Below are 13,343 nucleotides of genomic sequence, written 5' to 3'. Positions count from 1 at the left end.
CCCGACGCCAAAATCATACACCACCCAACACCCCAAAAGACCTCCACACCCCTGCTACACGCCCCGCAGCCCCGCACACACACCCGCCTGCCGCAACACCCCACTCGCAACACCAAAACACTCAACGCCCCCCCGCCTGCCGGCAAAAGCCTACAGCACCCAACAACCCAAAAAACCTCCACAAGCCTCCCACGTGCCCTGCAGCCCCACACACCCACCCGCCTGCCGCAACCACACACGCACCTGCCCCCCCGACACAACCCCCCACCCGCAACACCAAAACGCTCAACACCCCTCCGCCCGCCCCCAAAAGCCTACAGCACCCAACATGCCACGCGCAACACTCCAGAAAACCTCCACACCCCTGCCACATGGCCCGCAGCCCCACACACCCGCCCGCCTGCCGCAACTACACCCGCACCTGCCCCAACACAGCCCCCCAAAATACTTACACACCACTCCCACACGCCCCGCGCCCTCCAGCCCCACACACCCACCCGCCTGCCGCAACACCCCACGCGCAACACCAAAACACTCAACGCCCCCCCGCCTGCCGGCAAAAGCCTACAACAGCCCAAAAAACCTCCACAAGCCTCCCACGCGCCCCGCAGCCCCACACACCCACCCGCCTGCCGCAACGACACCCGCACCTGCCCCCCTGCCGGCCGCAACAGCAAAACGCGCAGCGCCCCTCCGCCCGCCGGCAAAAGCCTACAGCACCCGGTATTCCCAGGCGGTCTCCCATCCAAGTACTAACCGGGCCCGACCCTGCTTAGCTTCCGAGATCAGACGAGATCGGGCGTTCTCAGGGTGGTATGGCCGTAGGCACCCCTCTGCCCCACAACAGCCCTCTCCACACCCACCGCCCACACCGCCCTCCCGCACTCACGCACACAACAACGCCTCACACCACACACACACACACAAACACACACGCAACACACGCACCTACCCACAACACACCTCACACAAAACAACACCCCACACGCAACACCCCGCAAAAAATACACACCCCTCACCACACGCACCCTGCCCTACACACACACACACGCACCCGCCTCACGCAACAACACACGCACCTGCCACAACACAACACCCCACACACAACACCACTAAATACTTACACCACACTCACGCACCACACGCGCCCTACAGCCCCACACACCCTCCCTCCTCCCGCAACAACACCCGCACCTGCCCCGACGCCTGCCAGAATACCCCACTCGCAACACCACAACGCTCGCCAGACGCTCCGCCCGACGCCAAAATCATACACCACCCAACACCCCAAAAGACCTCCACACCCCTGCTACACGCCCCGCAGCCCCGCACACCCACCCGCCTGCCGCAACACCCCACTCGCAACACCAAAACACTCAACGCCCCCCCGCCTGCCGGCAAAAGCCTACAGCACCCAACAACCCAAAAAACCTCCACAAGCCTCCCACGTGCCCTGCAGCCCCACACACCCACCCGCCTGCCGCAACCACACACGCACCTGCCCCCCCGACACAACCCCCCACCCGCAACACCAAAACGCTCAACACCCCTCCGCCCGCCCCCAAAAGCCTACAGCACCCAACATGCCACGCGCAACACTCCAGAAAACCTCCACACCCCTGCCACATGGCCCGCAGCCCCACACACCCGCCCGCCTGCCGCAACTACACCCGCACCTGCCCCAACACAGCCCCCCAAAAGACCTCCACACCCCTGCTACACGCCCCGCAGCCCCACACACCCACCCGCCTGCCGCAACGACACCCGCACCTGCCCCCCTGCCGGCCGCAACAGCAAAACGCGCAGCGCCCCTCCGCCCGCCGGCAAAAGCCTACAGCACCCGGTATTCCCGGGCGGTCTCCCATCCAAGTACTAACTGGGCCCGACCCTGCTTAGCTTCCGAGATCAGACGAGATCGGGCGTTCTCAGGGTGGTATGGCCGTAGGCACCCCTCTGCCCCACAACAGCCCTCTCCACACCCACCGCCCACACCGCCCTCCCGCACTCACGCACACCCCCACGCACACAACAACGCCTCACACCACACACACACACACACAAACACACACGCAACACACGCACCTACCCACAACACACCTCACACAAAACAACACCCCACACGCAACACCCCGCAAAAAATACACACCCCTCACCACACGCACCCTGCCCTACACACACACACACGCACCCGCCTCACGCAACAACACACGCACCTGCCACAACACAACACCCCACACACAACACCACTAAATACTTACACCACACTCACGCACCACACGCGCCCTACAGCCCCACACACCCTCCCTCCTCCCGCAACAACACCCGCACCTGCCCCGACGCCTGCCAGAATACCCCACTCGCAACACCACAACGCTCGCCAGACGCTCCGCCCGACGCCAAAATCATACACCACCCAACACCCCAAAAGACCTCCACACCCCTGCTACACGCCCCGCAGCCCCGCACACACACCCGCCTGCCGCAACACCCCACTCGCAACACCAAAACACTCAACGCCCCCCCGCCTGCCGGCAAAAGCCTACAGCACCCAACAACCCAAAAAACCTCCACAAGCCTCCCACGTGCCCTGCAGCCCCACACACCCACCCGCCTGCCGCAACCACACACGCACCTGCCCCCCCGACACAACCCCCCACCCGCAACACCAAAACGCTCAACACCCCTCCGCCCGCCCCCAAAAGCCTACAGCACCCAACATGCCATGCGCAACACTCCAGAAAACCTCCACACCCCTGCCACATGGCCCGCAGCCCCACACACCCGCCTGCCTGCCGCAACTACACCCGCACCTGCCCCAACACAGCCCCCCAAAATACTTACACACCACTCCCACACGCCCCGCGCCCTCCAGCCCCACACACCCACCCGCCTGCCGCAACACCCCACGCGCAACACCAAAACACTCAACGCCCCCCCGCCTGCCGGCAAAAGCCTACAACAGCCCAAAAAACCTCCACAAGCCTCCCACGCGCCCCGCAGCCCCACACACCCACCCGCCTGCCACAACGACACCCGCACCTGCCCCCCTGCCGGCCGCAACAGCAAAACGCGCAGCGCCCCTCCGCCCGCCGGCAAAAGCCTACAGCACCCGGTATTCCCGGGCGGTCTCCCATCCAAGTACTAACCGGGCCCGACCCTGCTTAGCTTCCGAGATCAGACGAGATCGGGCGTTCTCAGGGTGGTATGGCCGTAGGCACCCCTCTGCCCCACAACAGCCCTCTCCACACCCACCGCCCACACCGCCCTCCCGCACTCACGCACACAACAACGCCTCACACCACACACACACACACAAACACACACGCAACACACGCACCTACCCACAACACACCTCACACAAAACAACACCCCACACGCAACACCCCGCAAAAAATACACACCCCTCACCACACGCACCCTGCCCTACACACACACACACGCACCCGCCTCACGCAACAACACACGCACCTGCCACAACACAACACCCCACACACAACACCACTAAATACTTACACCACACTCACGCACCACACGCGCCCTACAGCCCCACACACCCTCCCTCCTCCCGCAACAACACCCGCACCTGCCCCGACGCCTGCCAGAATACCCCACTCGCAACACCACAACGCTCGCCAGACGCTCCGCCCGACGCCAAAATCATACACCACCCAACACCCCAAAAGACCTCCACACCCCTGCTACACGCCCCGCAGCCCCGCACACCCACCCGCCTGCCGCAACACCCCACTCGCAACACCAAAACACTCAACGCCCCCCCGCCTGCCGGCAAAAGCCTACAGCACCCAACAACCCAAAAAACCTCCACAAGCCTCCCACGTGCCCTGCAGCCCCACACACCCACCCGCCTGCCGCAACCACACACGCACCTGCCCCCCCGACACAACCCCCCACCCGCAACACCAAAACGCTCAACACCCCTCCGCCCGCCCCCAAAAGCCTACAGCACCCAACATGCCACGCGCAACACTCCAGAAAACCTCCACACCCCTGCCACATGGCCCGCAGCCCCACACACCCGCCCGCCTGCCGCAACTACACCCGCACCTGCCCCAACACAGCCCCCCAAAATACTTACACACCACTCCCACACGCCCCGCGCCCTCCAGCCCCACACACCCACCCGCCTGCCGCAACACCCCACGCGCAACACCAAAACACTCAACGCCCCCCCGCCTGCCGGCAAAAGCCTACAACAGCCCAAAAAACCTCCACAAGCCTCCCACGCGCCCCGCAGCCCCACACACCCACCCGCCTGCCGCAACGACACCCGCACCTGCCCCCCTGCCGGCCGCAACAGCAAAACGCGCAGCGCCCCTCCGCCCGCCGGCAAAAGCCTACAGCACCCGGTATTCCCAGGCGGTCTCCCATCCAAGTACTAACCGGGCCCGACCCTGCTTAGCTTCCGAGATCAGACGAGGTCGGGCGTTCTCAGGGTGGTATGGCCGTAGGCACCCCTCTGCCCCACAACAGCCCTCTCCACACCCACCGCCCACACCGCCCTCCCGCACTCACGCACACCCCCACGCACACAACAACGCCTCACACCACACACACACACACAAACACACACGCAACACACGCACCTACCCACAACACACCTCACACAAAACAACACCCCACACGCAACACCCCGCAAAAAATACACACCCCTCACCACACGCACCCTGCCCTACACACACACACACGCACCCGCCTCACGCAACAACACACGCACCTGCCACAACACAACACCCCACACACAACACCACTAAATACTTACACCACACTCACGCACCACACGCGCCCTACAGCCCCACACACCCTCCCTCCTCCCGCAACAACACCCGCACCTGCCCCGACGCCTGCCAGAATACCCCACTCGCAACACCACAACGCTCGCCAGACGCTCCGCCCGACGCCAAAATCATACACCACCCAACACCCCAAAAGACCTCCACACCCCTGCTACACGCCCCGCAGCCCCGCACACCCACCCGCCTGCCGCAACACCCCACTCGCAACACCAAAACACTCAACGCCCCCCCGCCTGCCGGCAAAAGCCTACAGCACCCAACAACCCAAAAAACCTCCACAAGCCTCCCACGTGCCCTGCAGCCCCACACACCCACCCGCCTGCCGCAACCACACACGCACCTGCCCCCCCGACACAACCCCCCACCCGCAACACCAAAACGCTCAACACCCCTCCGCCCGCCCCCAAAAGCCTACAGCACCCAACATGCCACGCGCAACACTCCAGAAAACCTCCACACCCCTGCCACATGGCCCGCAGCCCCACACACCCGCCCGCCTGCCGCAACTACACCCGCACCTGCCCCAACACAGCCCCCCAAAATACTTACACACCACTCCCACACGCCCCGCGCCCTCCAGCCCCACACACCCACCCGCCTGCCGCAACACCCCACGCGCAACACCAAAACACTCAACGCCCCCCCGCCTGCCGGCAAAAGCCTACAACAGCCCAAAAAACCTCCACAAGCCTCCCACGCGCCCCGCAGCCCCACACACCCACCCGCCTGCCGCAACGACACCCGCACCTGCCCCCCTGCCGGCCGCAACAGCAAAACGCGCAGCGCCCCTCCGCCCGCCGGCAAAAGCCTACAGCACCCGGTATTCCCAGGCGGTCTCCCATCCAAGTACTAACTGGGCCCGACCCTGCTTAGCTTCCGAGATCAGACGAGATCGGGCGTTCTCAGGGTGGTATGGCCGTAGGCACCCCTCTGCCCCACAACAGCCCTCTCCACACCCACCGCCCACACCGCCCTCCCGCACTCACGCACACAACAACGCCTCACACCACACACACACACACAAACACACACGCAACACACGCACCTACCCACAACACACCTCACACAAAACAACACCCCACACGCAACACCCCGCAAAAAATACACACCCCTCACCACACGCACCCTGCCCTACACACACACACACGCACCCGCCTCACGCAACAACACACGCACCTGCCACAACACAACACCCCACACACAACACCACTAAATACTTACACCACACTCACGCACCACACGCGCCCTACAGCCCCACACACCCTCCCTCCTCCCGCAACAACACCCGCACCTGCCCCGACGCCTGCCAGAATACCCCACTCGCAACACCACAACGCTCGCCAGACGCTCCGCCCGACGCCAAAATCATACACCACCCAACACCCCAAAAGACCTCCACACCCCTGCTACACGCCCCGCAGCCCCGCACACCCACCTGCCTGCCGCAACACCCCACTCGCAACACCAAAACACTCAACGCCCCCCCGCCTGCCGGCAAAAGCCTACAGCACCCAACAACCCAAAAAACCTCCACAAGCCTCCCACGTGCCCTGCAGCCCCACACACCCACCCGCCTGCCGCAACCACACACGCACCTGCCCCCCCGACACAACCCCCCACCCGCAACACCAAAACGCTCAACACCCCTCCGCCCGCCCCCAAAAGCCTACAGCACCCAACATGCCACGCGCAACACTCCAGAAAACCTCCACACCCCTGCCACATGGCCCGCAGCCCCACACACCCGCCCGCCTGCCGCAACTACACCCGCACCTGCCCCAACACAGCCCCCCAAAATACTTACACACCACTCCCACACGCCCCGCGCCCTCCAGCCCCACACACCCACCCGCCTGCCGCAACACCCCACGCGCAACACCAAAACACTCAACGCCCCCCCGCCTGCCGGCAAAAGCCTACAACAGCCCAAAAAACCTCCACAAGCCTCCCACGCGCCCCGCAGCCCCACACACCCACCCGCCTGCCGCAACGACACCCGCACCTGCCCCCCTGCCGGCCGCAACAGCAAAACGCGCAGCGCCCCTCCGCCCGCCGGCAAAAGCCTACAGCACCCGGTATTCCCAGGCGGTCTCCCATCCAAGTACTAACCGGGCCCGACCCTGCTTAGCTTCCGAGATCAGACGAGATCGGGCGTTCTCAGGGTGGTATGGCCGTAGGCACCCCTCTGCCCCACAACAGCCCTCTCCACACCCACCGCCCACACCGCCCTCCCGCACTCACGCACACCCCCACGCACACAACAACGCCTCACACCACACACACACACACAAACACACACGCAACACACGCACCTACCCACAACACACCTCACACAAAACAACACCCCACACGCAACACCCCGCAAAAAATACACACCCCTCACCACACGCACCCTGCCCTACACACACACACACGCACCCGCCTCACGCAACAACACACGCACCTGCCACAACACAACACCCCACACACAACACCACTAAATACTTACACCACACTCACGCACCACACGCGCCCTACAGCCCCACACACCCTCCCTCCTCCCGCAACAACACCCGCACCTGCCCCGACGCCTGCCAGAATACCCCACTCGCAACACCACAACGCTCGCCAGACGCTCCGCCCGACGCCAAAATCATACACCACCCAACACCCCAAAAGACCTCCACACCCCTGCTACACGCCCCGCAGCCCCGCACACCCACCCGCCTGCCGCAACACCCCACTCGCAACACCAAAACACTCAACGCCCCCCCGCCTGCCGGCAAAAGCCTACAGCACCCAACAACCCAAAAAACCTCCACAAGCCTCCCACGTGCCCTGCAGCCCCACACACCCACCCGCCTGCCGCAACCACACACGCACCTGCCCCCCCGACACAACCCCCCACCCGCAACACCAAAACGCTCAACACCCCTCCGCCCGCCCCCAAAAGCCTACAGCACCCAACATGCCACGCGCAACACTCCAGAAAACCTCCACACCCCTGCCACATGGCCCGCAGCCCCACACACCCGCCCGCCTGCCGCAACTACACCCGCACCTGCCCCAACACAGCCCCCCAAAATACTTACACACCACTCCCACACGCCCCGCGCCCTCCAGCCCCACACACCCACCCGCCTGCCGCAACACCCCACGCGCAACACCAAAACACTCAACGCCCCCCCGCCTGCCGGCAAAAGCCTACAACAGCCCAAAAAACCTCCACAAGCCTCCCACGCGCCCCGCAGCCCCACACACCCACCCGCCTGCCGCAACGACACCCGCACCTGCCCCCCTGCCGGCCGCAACAGCAAAACGCGCAGCGCCCCTCCGCCCGCCGGCAAAAGCCTACAGCACCCGGTATTCCCAGGCGGTCTCCCATCCAAGTACTAACTGGGCCCGACCCTGCTTAGCTTCCGAGATCAGACGAGATCGGGCGTTCTCAGGGTGGTATGGCCGTAGGCACCCCTCTGCCCCACAACAGCCCTCTCCACACCCACCGCCCACACCGCCCTCCCGCACTCACGCACACAACAACGCCTCACACCACACACACACACACAAACACACACGCAACACACGCACCTACCCACAACACACCTCACACAAAACAACACCCCACACGCAACACCCCGCAAAAAATACACACCCCTCACCACACGCACCCTGCCCTACACACACACACACGCACCCGCCTCACGCAACAACACACGCACCTGCCACAACACAACACCCCACACACAACACCACTAAATACTTACACCACACTCACGCACCACACGCGCCCTACAGCCCCACACACCCTCCCTCCTCCCGCAACAACACCCGCACCTGCCCCGACGCCTGCCAGAATACCCCACTCGCAACACCACAACGCTCGCCAGACGCTCCGCCCGACGCCAAAATCATACACCACCCAACACCCCAAAAGACCTCCACACCCCTGCTACACGCCCCGCAGCCCCGCACACCCACCTGCCTGCCGCAACACCCCACTCGCAACACCAAAACACTCAACGCCCCCCCGCCTGCCGGCAAAAGCCTACAGCACCCAACAACCCAAAAAACCTCCACAAGCCTCCCACGTGCCCTGCAGCCCCACACACCCACCCGCCTGCCGCAACCACACACGCACCTGCCCCCCCGACACAACCCCCCACCCGCAACACCAAAACGCTCAACACCCCTCCGCCCGCCCCCAAAAGCCTACAGCACCCAACATGCCACGCGCAACACTCCAGAAAACCTCCACACCCCTGCCACATGGCCCGCAGCCCCACACACCCGCCCGCCTGCCGCAACTACACCCGCACCTGCCCCAACACAGCCCCCCAAAATACTTACACACCACTCCCACACGCCCCGCGCCCTCCAGCCCCACACACCCACCCGCCTGCCGCAACACCCCACGCGCAACACCAAAACACTCAACGCCCCCCCGCCTGCCGGCAAAAGCCTACAACAGCCCAAAAAACCTCCACAAGCCTCCCACGCGCCCCGCAGCCCCACACACCCACCCGCCTGCCGCAACGACACCCGCACCTGCCCCCCTGCCGGCCGCAACAGCAAAACGCGCAGCGCCCCTCCGCCCGCCGGCAAAAGCCTACAGCACCCGGTATTCCCAGGCGGTCTCCCATCCAAGTACTAACCGGGCCCGACCCTGCTTAGCTTCCGAGATCAGACGAGATCGGGCGTTCTCAGGGTGGTATGGCCGTAGGCACCCCTCTGCCCCACAACAGCCCTCTCCACACCCACCGCCCACACCGCCCTCCCGCACTCACGCACACCCCCACGCACACAACAACGCCTCACACCACACACACACACACAAACACACACGCAACACACGCACCTACCCACAACACACCTCACACAAAACAACACCCCACACGCAACACCCCGCAAAAAATACACACCCCTCACCACACGCACCCTGCCCTACACACACACACACGCACCCGCCTCACGCAACAACACACGCACCTGCCACAACACAACACCCCACACACAACACCACTAAATACTTACACCACACTCACGCACCACACGCGCCCTACAGCCCCACACACCCTCCCTCCTCCCGCAACAACACCCGCACCTGCCCCGACGCCTGCCAGAATACCCCACTCGCAACACCACAACGCTCGCCAGACGCTCCGCCCGACGCCAAAATCATACACCACCCAACACCCCAAAAGACCTCCACACCCCTGCTACACGCCCCGCAGCCCCGCACACCCACCCGCCTGCCGCAACACCCCACTCGCAACACCAAAACACTCAACGCCCCCCCGCCTGCCGGCAAAAGCCTACAGCACCCAACAACCCAAAAAACCTCCACAAGCCTCCCACGTGCCCTGCAGCCCCACACACCCACCCGCCTGCCGCAACCACACACGCACCTGCCCCCCCGACACAACCCCCCACCCGCAACACCAAAACGCTCAACACCCCTCCGCCCGCCCCCAAAAGCCTACAGCACCCAACATGCCACGCGCAACACTCCAGAAAACCTCCACACCCCTGCCACATGGCCCGCAGCCCCACACACCCGCCCGCCTGCCGCAACTACACCCGCACCTGCCCCAACACAGCCCCCCAAAATACTTACACACCACTCCCACACGCCCCGCGCCCTCCAGCCCCACACACCCACCCGCCTGCCGCAACACCCCACGCGCAACACCAAAACACTCAACGCCCCCCCGCCTGCCGGCAAAAGCCTACAACAGCCCAAAAAACCTCCACAAGCCTCCCACGCGCCCCGCAGCCCCACACACCCACCCGCCTGCCACAACGACACCCGCACCTGCCCCCCTGCCGGCCGCAACAGCAAAACGCGCAGCGCCCCTCCGCCCGCCGGCAAAAGCCTACAGCACCCGGTATTCCCGGGCGGTCTCCCATCCAAGTACTAACCGGGCCCGACCCTGCTTAGCTTCCGAGATCAGACGAGATCGGGCGTTCTCAGGGTGGTATGGCCGTAGGCACCCCTCTGCCCCACAACAGCCCTCTCCACACCCACCGCCCACACCGCCCTCCCGCACTCACGCACACAACAACGCCTCACACCACACACACACACACAAACACACACGCAACACACGCACCTACCCACAACACACCTCACACAAAACAACACCCCACACGCAACACCCCGCAAAAAATACACACCCCTCACCACACGCACCCTGCCCTACACACACACACACGCACCCGCCTCACGCAACAACACACGCACCTGCCACAACACAACACCCCACACACAACACCACTAAATACTTACACCACACTCACGCACCACACGCGCCCTACAGCCCCACACACCCTCCCTCCTCCCGCAACAACACCCGCACCTGCCCCGACGCCTGCCAGAATACCCCACTCGCAACACCACAACGCTCGCCAGACGCTCCGCCCGACGCCAAAATCATACACCACCCAACACCCCAAAAGACCTCCACACCCCTGCTACACGCCCCGCAGCCCCGCACACACACCCGCCTGCCGCAACACCCCACTCGCAACACCAAAACACTCAACGCCCCCCCGCCTGCCGGCAAAAGCCTACAGCACCCAACAACCCAAAAAACCTCCACAAGCCTCCCACGTGCCCTGCAGCCCCACACACCCACCCGCCTGCCGCAACCACACACGCACCTGCCCCCCCGACACAACCCCCCACCCGCAACACCAAAACGCTCAACACCCCTCCGCCCGCCCCCAAAAGCCTACAGCACCCAACATGCCACGCGCAACACTCCAGAAAACCTCCACACCCCTGCCACATGGCCCGCAGCCCCACACACCCGCCCGCCTGCCGCAACTACACCCGCACCTGCCCCAACACAGCCCCCCAAAATACTTACACACCACTCCCACACGCCCCGCGCCCTCCAGCCCCACACACCCACCCGCCTGCCGCAACACCCCACGCGCAACACCAAAACACTCAACGCCCCCCCGCCTGCCGGCAAAAGCCTACAACAGCCCAAAAAACCTCCACAAGCCTCCCACGCGCCCCGCAGCCCCACACACCCACCCGCCTGCCGCAACGACACCCGCACCTGCCCCCCTGCCGGCCGCAACAGCAAAACGCGCAGCGCCCCTCCGCCCGCCGGCAAAAGCCTACAGCACCCGGTATTCCCAGGCGGTCTCCCATCCAAGTACTAACCGGGCCCGACCCTGCTTAGCTTCCGAGATCAGACGAGATCGGGCGTTCTCAGGGTGGTATGGCCGTAGGCACCCCTCTGCCCCACAACAGCCCTCTCCACACCCACCGCCCACACCGCCCTCCCGCACTCACGCACACAACAACGCCTCACACCACACACACACACACAAACACACACGCAACACACGCACCTACCCACAACACACCTCACACAAAACAACACCCCACACGCAACACCCCGCAAAAAATACACACCCCTCACCACACGCACCCTGCCCTACACACACACACACGCACCCGCCTCACGCAACAACACACGCACCTGCCACAACACAACACCCCACACACAACACCACTAAATACTTACACCACACTCACGCACCACACGCGCCCTACAGCCCCACACACCCTCCCTCCTCCCGCAACAACACCCGCACCTGCCCCGACGCCTGCCAGAATACCCCACTCGCAACACCACAACGCTCGCCAGACGCTCCGCCCGACGCCAAAATCATACACCACCCAACACCCCAAAAGACCTCCACACCCCTGCTACACGCCCCGCAGCCCCGCACACCCACCCGCCTGCCGCAACACCCCACTCGCAACACCAAAACACTCAACGCCCCCCCGCCTGCCGGCAAAAGCCTACAGCACCCAACAACCCAAAAAACCTCCACAAGCCTCCCACGTGCCCTGCAGCCCCACACACCCACCCGCCTGCCGCAACCACACACGCACCTGCCCCCCCGACACAACCCCCCACCCGCAACACCAAAACGCTCAACACCCCTCCGCCCGCCCCCAAAAGCCTACAGCACCCAACATGCCACGCGCAACACTCCAGAAAACCTCCACACCCCTGCCACATGGCCCGCAGCCCCACACACCCGCCCGCCTGCCGCAACTACACCCGCACCTGCCCCAACACAGCCCCCCAAAAGACCTCCACACCCCTGCTACACGCCCCGCAGCCCCACACACCCACCCGCCTGCCGCAACGACACCCGCACCTGCCCCCCTGCCGGCCGCAACAGCAAAACGCGCAGCGCCCCTCCGCCCGCCGGCAAAAGCCTACAGCACCCGGTATTCCCGGGCGGTCTCCCATCCAAGTACTAACTGGGCCCGACCCTGCTTAGCTTCCGAGATCAGACGAGATCGGGCGTTCTCAGGGTGGTATGGCCGTAGGCACCCCTCTGCCCCACAACAGCCCTCTCCACACCCACCGCCCACACCGCCCTCCCGCACTCACGCACACCCCCACGCACACAACAACGCCTCACACCACACACACACACACACAAACACACACGCAACACACGCACCTACCCACAACACACCTCACACAAAACAACACCCCACACGCAACACCCCGC

The 13,343-nt window shown here is 64.4% G+C and overlaps 11 non-coding genes across 11 annotated transcripts; all 11 read right to left on the bottom strand.

Moving 5' to 3' along the window:
- Positions 1–708: 708 nt before the first annotated feature.
- On the bottom strand, positions 709–827 carry LOC128912031 (5S ribosomal RNA). The gene has a single exon (XR_008467363.1). It is a non-coding gene; the product is annotated as a 5S ribosomal RNA (ribosomal RNA).
- A 1,001-nt stretch (positions 828–1,828) lies between these two features.
- Positions 1,829–1,947, bottom strand: LOC128912119 (5S ribosomal RNA). The gene has a single exon (XR_008467450.1). It is a non-coding gene; the product is annotated as a 5S ribosomal RNA (ribosomal RNA).
- Positions 1,948–3,097: 1,150 nt separating this feature from the next.
- On the bottom strand, positions 3,098–3,216 carry LOC128911993 (5S ribosomal RNA). The gene has a single exon (XR_008467323.1). It is a non-coding gene; the product is annotated as a 5S ribosomal RNA (ribosomal RNA).
- A 1,136-nt stretch (positions 3,217–4,352) lies between these two features.
- On the bottom strand, positions 4,353–4,471 carry LOC128912100 (5S ribosomal RNA). The gene has a single exon (XR_008467431.1). It is a non-coding gene; the product is annotated as a 5S ribosomal RNA (ribosomal RNA).
- Positions 4,472–5,619: 1,148 nt separating this feature from the next.
- LOC128912103 (5S ribosomal RNA) lies at positions 5,620–5,738 on the bottom strand. The gene has a single exon (XR_008467434.1). It is a non-coding gene; the product is annotated as a 5S ribosomal RNA (ribosomal RNA).
- Positions 5,739–6,874: 1,136 nt separating this feature from the next.
- On the bottom strand, positions 6,875–6,993 carry LOC128912020 (5S ribosomal RNA). The gene has a single exon (XR_008467351.1). It is a non-coding gene; the product is annotated as a 5S ribosomal RNA (ribosomal RNA).
- Positions 6,994–8,141: 1,148 nt separating this feature from the next.
- LOC128912102 (5S ribosomal RNA) lies at positions 8,142–8,260 on the bottom strand. The gene has a single exon (XR_008467433.1). It is a non-coding gene; the product is annotated as a 5S ribosomal RNA (ribosomal RNA).
- A 1,136-nt stretch (positions 8,261–9,396) lies between these two features.
- Positions 9,397–9,515, bottom strand: LOC128912009 (5S ribosomal RNA). The gene has a single exon (XR_008467340.1). It is a non-coding gene; the product is annotated as a 5S ribosomal RNA (ribosomal RNA).
- A 1,148-nt stretch (positions 9,516–10,663) lies between these two features.
- Positions 10,664–10,782, bottom strand: LOC128911992 (5S ribosomal RNA). The gene has a single exon (XR_008467322.1). It is a non-coding gene; the product is annotated as a 5S ribosomal RNA (ribosomal RNA).
- A 1,136-nt stretch (positions 10,783–11,918) lies between these two features.
- Positions 11,919–12,037, bottom strand: LOC128911997 (5S ribosomal RNA). The gene has a single exon (XR_008467328.1). It is a non-coding gene; the product is annotated as a 5S ribosomal RNA (ribosomal RNA).
- A 1,001-nt stretch (positions 12,038–13,038) lies between these two features.
- On the bottom strand, positions 13,039–13,157 carry LOC128912118 (5S ribosomal RNA). Its single transcript, XR_008467449.1, has one exon. It is a non-coding gene; the product is annotated as a 5S ribosomal RNA (ribosomal RNA).
- Between the last annotated feature and the right edge of the window lie 186 nt (positions 13,158–13,343).

Source organism: Rissa tridactyla, chromosome 6 (assembly GCF_028500815.1).
Source record: "Rissa tridactyla isolate bRisTri1 chromosome 6, bRisTri1.patW.cur.20221130, whole genome shotgun sequence".
Taxonomy (NCBI): Eukaryota; Metazoa; Chordata; class Aves; order Charadriiformes; family Laridae; genus Rissa; species Rissa tridactyla.
Note: the sequence above shows the minus strand (reverse complement) of the source record. Positions and strands in the feature narration are given on the sequence as shown.